General features: G+C 43.3%; 1 pseudogene; it reads left to right on the top strand.

Moving 5' to 3' along the window:
• Positions 1 to 2,851: 2,851 nt before the first annotated feature.
• Positions 2,852 to 6,059, top strand: LOC123170057 (probable LRR receptor-like serine/threonine-protein kinase At3g47570; annotated as a pseudogene).
• The last annotated feature ends 2,951 nt before the right edge of the window (positions 6,060 to 9,010 follow it).

The following is a 9,010-nucleotide window of genomic DNA, read 5'->3' as shown; positions in this document are numbered from 1 at the left end:
CCGGTGAGTTCGTCCCATGGAACTATCCTATTATCCATCCTGAAATCGGTAGCTAGCCTCAGAAGAGTCCTGCTCATCCCAGGGTGAAAACTACGATCGAAAGGATAATGGGACATCTCAACTACACTACACTGTAATGCTTATCCACCTCCGTCTGAAGGGGGTTTTATAGGTAGAGAGGAGAAAATGGCAGGAAAGAACGACTGCGGTATGGCGGGAAAAAACGATTGCGGTATGGCGGGAAATGGGTGGCGGGAAACGGGTGGCGGGAAACGGGTGGTGGGAAATAGTTGGCGCGAACATATGGCGGGAAAGGGTTGTGCGAAATACGTCATAGTTTTACAAAAAAACCAGGGATCGTTCAGAAAAAAAATGATGGCATGCACCAGTCGGCCCACAGCAGGCCAATTAGTCCTTGTCGGCCCACTGCAGGCCTATCGGCCAACTGCAGGCCGACTGGACTTGATCTGGTGGCCGACAGCCCAATCGGCCAGCAGCAAGCAGATGGGCTACCAGTCGGCCTGCTGTGGGGACTAGGCTCAGTCGGCCTGCAGCGGGCCGACGGTGTATTATTTTTGAAAATTATTTTTTCAGTGTAATATTTCTGTAATTTAATAAAAAAATGTATTATTAAAAAAAACTCTAGATTATGGAGCGCCACTGTTCATCAGGCAAGTGCCGGTGGCCCTTTTTGACAGGATGCACCTTTTTTCTTTTGGCAAACTGTAGCCCTCACTATTATTCATTAACATCTGTACAGAAAGTATTTTTTTCCTAAGGGAAAGGAGTTGGCTTGAAAAAGCCATATTGACAGGATGGATTGCACCCGTCATTGCAGTGCATACAGCCATAGACTCGCCTCGCTATCTTAGGGCATGTACAGCGCTGAGCGCTTAGATAGGCGCTTAAGCGAAATAAAATAATTACTACAAAATCTAATTAAGAGCTAAGCGCCCTGCTCGGCAATGCGAAGCGCTTAAAAAAGTACTAAAAGCAATCGCTAGCGCCTTGGCTTGCTGAAACAAAATAGTCCAAGCGCTCGACGCGACAATTAGCATCGACGCCAGACAAAATCCCTGGCTCGGCCGGGATTTGGACGTAACAGCCTGGAAATCTACCCTGGCGCCCGTCCTTAGCACCCCCATTGGAGATGCCCTTAGGCTGAAGAAAGCGTGGCGCCAAAAGGAGGTTCAGACTAATGAGATGGACAGGCAGGGCCTCTCTGGATCGCAACCAGGAGAAATATATGCATAAGAAAATGTAGGAATTTGACAGGTATACGCGTGCTGCACAGATTATTGGAAAACACATAAAACTTACAGAAATAGTCTTTTTTGCGAAAAAAAACATGCAGAAATAGTGTTTTCCTTCTGTGTGTGAAAAAACTCGCAGGAATAGTTGTTCAATAGAACACAAAAAGAACACAAGGAAAGTGTGATTCCAGGAGATGTTGAAATTTCTACGACATTAAGGCATAGGAAATCAATCTAAAGAACATTTCTGGGACAAGTTTGCCACACTAAGATCCTCCAAATATCCTACGAAATTCCTACGATCCAGAGAGGGCTTCAACAATTTTTTTATCTGATTCTTGTCCTTTCAAAACAACGTTTTGTGCAAATTTTAGCAACATTGGTAGCTGTTCTTGTGTTCTTGGGCTCACGAGAATTTGATTCAAAGTAATTATCCATTAAGCAAATCCATAGCTAGAGATCAAGAACACTTTCACTTTTACGTTTCGAGGAAAACCGTTTTGAGCCCTCAAACTATTTGTGTTGTCCGACTTAAACCTAAACTATGAAGAAACCTAAATTAACCACTTAACTTACTATAAACATTAGACAAAAACCTAGCCAGTCCTGATAAGTGCTTTTGTGTACTGAACCTTTGAAAAAATACGAGAAAAAGATCATAGTAGTAGAGAATGCTAAGATATGATGACCTGTGAAAAATCATCAAAAAATATGGCTATTTATGCCATGTGCATAAATGATAAAAGAACTTCATTAATTTTTTGGTGTTTTTCGTATGCTACATGGATTACCATATTGGTTGATGATTTTCCTTTTTGGTTCTTACTTTAAACATTCTCCACACCTTCTTTTCATTCTGAAATACAAACCACACTCTAAACCTTAACCCGATTATAGAGTTGTTTGTGCCCTAAAATTGGATGAAAATTTGAAAAGGTTGTGAACGTTGGGGATGTTACAAGATTGGGAACCTCCAAACATTCAACCAGAAACATGACAGTTTATCTTCTGTAAAAAGAATAGAAGATGAGTATATTTAACTCTTCTTATGATTGCACTTTTTTTTTGTGAAATTTTCAATGTCATAAATTCCTAGCATTCACTTCATGTATTATATTTTTCACATTTTTGTAATATCGAAATGCATGTTCATTATTCTTCAGGATGAACCGTGCATTCACACTGTACCTCAGGCAACCACAGACTCCTGCTGATGTTGGAGGATGGCTGGGTCAATGCAATGTATGTAAGCAGAGGTTCGAGGCATCACCCTGTCCCAGTCTGAGATGTGAAGGGTAATCTCTTAGCGTCCAAATGCATGTTCGCAATACAAATATTCCACAAGTGTGGACTTGAGAAACTACCAAGTCACAGCTAATTTAGTCAGCAAATAGTTTGAATGAACACCATATCTGATCCTAAATCATACACTGATGCATCATGCCCGTTCCCACCATATTGACCACTGAGCCGCGAATATGTGTGTTATTTTGAGCGGTTGGCTACTGACACAGTAAACAGCAGAGTACTTAAACATCCTTCTGCAAATGAAAGCTTTCATCTCCATACTCCATAGCTGTAGCATGTGAACAACAAAAATGGCATCTTCGGGTGTCTTGTTTCCGGGCTTTGTTTGGTTTCTATACCTCTTCTGCTTCCTTTGCAGCCTACCACTATCCACCTGCAACGAAACTGAAAATGATAGGCAAGCTCTCCTCTGCTTCAAGTCCAGGCTCTCGGGTCCAGCAGGAGTTTTAGCTTCATGGAGGAACACGTCCACAGACGTTTGCGAGTGGCATGGGATCACCTGCAGCACGGTGTTCCCTCGTCGTGTGATTGCCCTAGACCTTGGCTCACAAGGCATCTCAGGCTCCATATCACCTTGCGTTGCCAACCTGACCTCTCTCTTGAAAGGCTGCAGCTGTCAAACAATAACTTCAATGGTGGCATACCATCAAAGCTTGGCCTCCTGAGCCGGCTCTGTGAGCTCAACCTCAGCAAGAACACTTTGGAAGGTAACATACCGCCATCTCTGGGTAGCAGCCATTCTCTTACATATGTCAATCTTGGGATGAATGCTCTAACAGGGGTCATCCCGGAGTCCCTAGCAAATAGTTCATCCCTCCAAGTACTTAGGCTCATGAGCAATAGGCTTAGTGGAAAACTACCAAAGGCTTTCTTCAACACATCATCTCTTCTTGACATTTCCCTCCAACAGAACAACCTTGTTGGTTCTATACCTGTTGTTTCTGCCACCGCTCCCCCTATTCAATACCTCGATTTAAGGCACAATCATATTTCAGGAAAAATACCCTCCTCGCTAGGGAACCTTTCCTCCCTCATCGATCTTCGTCTTACAGAAAATAATTTAGTAGGGCGTATACCAGACAGCTTAGGTCATATCTCAACACTGGAGATACTAGCCTTGACAGCCAACAACTTGTATGGGACAGTTCCACCATCTCTCTTCAATATGTCATCACTGACATTTCTTGGCGTAGCAAACAACTCGCTTGTTGGAAGGTTACCCTCCAATATTGGCAACACACTCCCGAGTATTCAGACATTAGGCCTCTCAACAAACAAGTTTGATGGCCCAATCCCAGCTTCTCTTCCCAAAGCTTACAACCTTCGTCAGCTTTACCTGTATAATAACAGCCTAACTGGGTTTATACCATTCTTTGGGTCATTGCCAAATTTGGAGGAGCTTGATTTGTCATACAACAAGCTAGAAGCAGGAGACTGGGAATTTGTCTCTTCACTCGCATTGTACCAGGTTGACTATGCTGACATTGGATGGGAACAATCTTCAAGGCGAAATGCCAAGTTCGATAGGCAATCTTTCTGATAGTCTGGAGTGACTGTGGCTAAGGGAAAACCAAATTTCTGGGCCTATACCACCTGAGATTGGCAATCTTAAGAGCCTCAGCAGGTTGTACATGGATTACAATCTTATCACTGGAAATATACCACGAACAATTGGTAATTTGCAGAGCTTGGTCCATCTATCCTTTGCACATAACAAACTGTCAGGGCAAATCCTGGATACTATTGGTAATCTGGTTAAGCTAAATTCTCTGAAATTGGATGGGAACAACATTAGCGGAAGGATACCTGCAAGTATAGGACGCTGTACTCAACTCCAAATACTCAACCTTGCTCACAACTCGCTAGAAGGGAATATACCAAGTGAAATCTTCAAAATTTCTTCGCTTTCTGAAGAGTTGGACTTGTCACACAATTACCTATCTGGGGGAGTACCAGTGGAAGTTGGCAATCTCATTATTGTGAACAAAATTAGCATATCAAATAACAGGTTGTCCGGCAACATCCCATCCACTCTTGGCCAGTGTGTGGTTCTGGAGTACTTAGATATTTCTCAGAACAATTTGTCCGGAAAGATTCCACAGTTCCTCACATCCTTAAGTTCCCTGCAAAATCTCAACTTATCCTTCAACAATTTTGATGGGGAGGTTCCGAGAGGTGGTATTTTTTACAATGCTAGTGCAGTGTCAATTGAAGGAAATGATGATTTGTGTACCAGCATTCCAACAGAAGGTATACCTCTTTGTTCCACACTAGCTGACAGAAAAGGAAAACAAAATTCCTCGGCTCTAGTCCTACGGATAGTAACTCCAATAGTTGCTGTTGTTATATTAATTTTGTCATGCATTGCGACAATTTACTGGAGGAAGAGGATGCAAGCAAATCCACACTTGCAGGAATTTGATGAGCATTTAAAGAAGATATCATATGAAGACATTGTAAGGTCAACAAATAGGTTTTCTCCAGAAAACCTAATTGGATCAGGATCATTTGGAGTGGTTTACAAGGGCAGTCTGAAGCTTCAGAAAGATCAAGTTGCCATCAAGATTTTCAACCTTAACAATTGTGGAGCAAATAGGAGCTTTATTGCAGAATGTGAAGCCCTGCGAAATGTCCGTCACCGAAATCTTGTAAAGATCATCACTTCATGTTCTTCTGTGGATTCTACTGGGGCAGATTTCAAGGCCCTGGTGTTCCGGTACATGCCGAATGGGAACCTAGAAATGTGGCTACATCCAGAAGACCTTGAACATGGTGAGAGACATATCCTGACTTTAAGCCAAAGGATCAATATTGGCTTGGATGTAGCATTTGCTTTGGATTACCTTCATAACCAATGTGCATCTCCATTGATACATTGTGACATAAAGTCAAGCAATATTCTTTTGGATCTTGATATGGTTGCGCATGTCACTGACTTTGGCCTGGCAAGGTTTCTATTGAGCGCATCAAATGCATACAAAGATAGTTCAAGAAGTCTAGCCTGCCTAAAAGGATCCATCGGATACATCCCACCAGGCGAGTTTAAGGATCTCCTCAGTATGTTAGATTGTTGGGTCTGTTTGTTCTTTACAGAGTTGAACAAATACTGTAGATAAACTAATTGTGTTTGTAAATGTAAATGCAGAGTATGGCATGAGCGAGGAGATATCAACCAAGGGTGATGTCTACAGTTTTGGAGTGCTTCTGTTACAAATGATAACAGGGCGAAGTCCAACTGACGAAAAATTCAGCGATGGTGCAAGCCTTCACGAATTTGTTCGTAGAGCATTTCCAGATAATATCTGTGAGGTTGTTGATCCAACAATGCTACAAGATGACAGCAACGCACCGGAAGTGATGAAGAACTGTGTCATTCCAATGGTTAAAATAGGCCTCTCCTGCTCCATGACATCGCCCAAAGAACGGCCGGACATGGGACAAGTTTCTGCCGAGATCTTTAGAATCAAGCATCTGGCCTCACACATGGATGTCAGATGAAGCAAAGGATCTGCAGGATGGTAGCTAGTGACAGAAATTCATGTCAAAAAGAACGATGGTGTAATATCTTATATATGGCTTTTCCATTTGTTAGTTCAGGTTAGTGAAACTTGCAGACTGCACCCTTCTCTTTTGCCATAGCATTTCGTTTCACGTTCGGATTTTCCCTTATTTGTACAAGTGAGTAGTATTTATACAAGCACAGCCTGAACGATCAGAGCTAGACCGATTTGCGCAGTCAGAGTAAACATTTGGGAAGCTGACTTGGAACCAGATAGAGGATAAACCCTCGTTTTGAACATGGCTTGAACACAAAATTCACCTCAACAAGCCAGAGTTAACGGGATTGAGAACCAACCTACGCCCAATCCGCGGAGAAGAACGCCCCATATCAAGCAGATAGGATGTCACAAGCGTGTACCTGGTTGCCGCGGAAGACTAATTTGCCCCGCCCCTTGATACTGACCGCCGCTGCTTGTGACGTGCCACCCGCTGATTGTAGCCCAAGCTGTTGCTGTGGCTGAAGAGAAGACCATGTAGAAGCAAGTGCTTAAGGAGGCAAAGTGGCCTGAAGCTACCTTACAAGATGAACAATCTTGCTAACAGTCTGTTCTGTTGCCAGACCTTTACCCTACCCGCATTACTGCCTCTGAATAAGCTCTGTTAAGGTTTCATTTCCCACAGAACAGACTCACTCTAGTAAGCAAACGAAGGAGCTTATAAACTGCATCTAAATTATACTCCCTCGGTCCCAAAATAAGTGTCTCAACTCTAGTACAACTTTGTATATAAAGTTGAGACACTTATTTTGAGGCGGAGGAAGTATATAGCTAATAACGGCAATTGAACACGACCAATCTTCTACAATCAGTAGGAAGAGATAATGAAGCATGAGATCATCGAACCGGGTGATTAATTAGTTGGTACTAAGACCGCAGGCGGGGAGGGAGGGAGGGAGGGGAAGGAGTAGGGGTCACCACTGCCGGGGATGGGATCTTGGTGCGGGCGAGGTACTAGCGACGGAGGCGGCGACGTTCATCCCGTGCCTAAGTGACTGAGGCACCGCAGAGCGGCATGTCGACGCGCGGCGGCGCCACCAGAGCCTTAAGCCTGCCGGACGAGGGCATGACGCGGAGGCGCTGGATCACCATCTGCGGCGGAGACGCGGGACTGGAAAGTGGGGGAACCTGACGGGTGAAGCGGACAGCAGGGCCGTGCCGCCGGCAGCCTGTCAGGACCCTGACGAACCTACAACTGTCTGGCGGACTGAACAAACCAGAAATTGGATCTTTTGCCCCTATTTACTTCTCCATTTGATCATTTGCCCCTCCTAAGAGGCTACCGGGTGAGGCCCGGGGCCACTGTCATTGAAACAATCATAGGGCAAATCATCCAACCCCTTGTAAAGTGGGAAGAAAATAGTTGGATGGAAGGCTACGATTGATGCTTGCCAGATCAACGGTTCACCTTGACGCTCGGCTCCCTCTTTACAGTCCGGCAAATGTACTCCCTTCGGTCCTTTTCATTCCTCACTTAAGATTTTTCTGAAGTCACTCTTTATAAAATTTAACCAAATTTATATGAAAAATATCAACACCTACAATACGAAAGTTATGCAATAATATGAAAAATAAATTCATGTTGTGAATGTTAATAAAAATTATAAAGTTAGTCAAACTTTACGAAGTTTAACTACAAACAAATCTTATTATGAGGAGTAAAAAGGACAGGAGGGAGCAACAGTTAACTGAAGATTATTCACGGTGCTTTGGTAAATTGCCTCTTATTTTACTGCCACTAATTTCTTTCCCTTTAAGTAGCTCGCGCATTCCGTGGATCGGGGGTCGTCTTCTTCTCCAAGTTGTTGTAGCCTAGTTCTAGAGCACTAGAATACTTGGTAGAATTAGATTGGTCCAAGAGAGCCTGTATCTATGACCTAATCGGGGTATCTGAAATCCAATCGCTCCACCTTTTGCCCTTGTTCTCTTGATTATCTCCTTTCTGAGCTAGAATATGTCAATGTTCTTCACAACTGGTATTAGTAGCTAGCAAATTCCTGGAGGTATGGGGATTTAGCACGGTCAGTGATTGGGATCTCTAGGTAAAATCCCACTGATTCATCCTAAATCAAATCCATTCACCGGCGTTATGTTGCCTGCGAAAGGACAAGATCACCGGCAAGGGTTGGGGATCGATTCCTTGGTAAAATTTCGGAGCCGTTGTTCATCTTGTCATGCCCGCTCAATCCAAGCACGTTGAGCTCGATGATGAGTTCAGCCAGCGAAAATGACGGCCATGAGCAAGAAGCAAGCGTTGATCAAGGGCAAACTCGATGAAGTTAATGGTCAACTAGGGAAGGTGGATTTGCTCGAGAACAAGATGAACACGGTGGATATGACTGTTATCAAGGGCTCTCAAGTGTAGACCGACATGTTCGACTACCTGAAAAAGTTGGAAGGTAAAGTATCCCGCCCTTCCTGCATTGAATCTCCTGTGTTGCATAGTGCTAGCACTTCAGTTACAAGTCATAGTGGGGAGTAGTGTCATAGGTGTGATAACATAGAGATCTTCATTTATTACTTTGTAGATTCATTTTATATTGGGAACCGCTATGTGATGGTAACATATTAAGATGGTCGTAGTGAGGAGTATCATATACTAGTATCATGCATATGATACTAGCGTATGATACTACATCCCTAGTGCACATAATACCATATGTTGGTATCATAGATGCTATGGATGACACATAGTAGCAGACCATTTAAATATGATATGGTATCAATGATATGATACTCAACCCTCTCTTCTTCATTTAATTATATGCTACCTCATCAAAATTGCCTAGCTGGCATGCATAATACTACCTATGATACACCCGTTACGGGCAGCCTTATGTTATTCCATTTGCATATCTCCTCACTAATTACTTGCGACATCATATTTTTTTT

This window comes from Triticum aestivum, chromosome 7D (genome assembly GCF_018294505.1).
Source record: "Triticum aestivum cultivar Chinese Spring chromosome 7D, IWGSC CS RefSeq v2.1, whole genome shotgun sequence".
Classification (NCBI taxonomy): Eukaryota; Viridiplantae; Streptophyta; class Magnoliopsida; order Poales; family Poaceae; genus Triticum; species Triticum aestivum.
The sequence above is the reverse complement of the archived record's forward strand: the minus strand, read 5'-3'. Positions and strand labels throughout refer to the sequence as shown.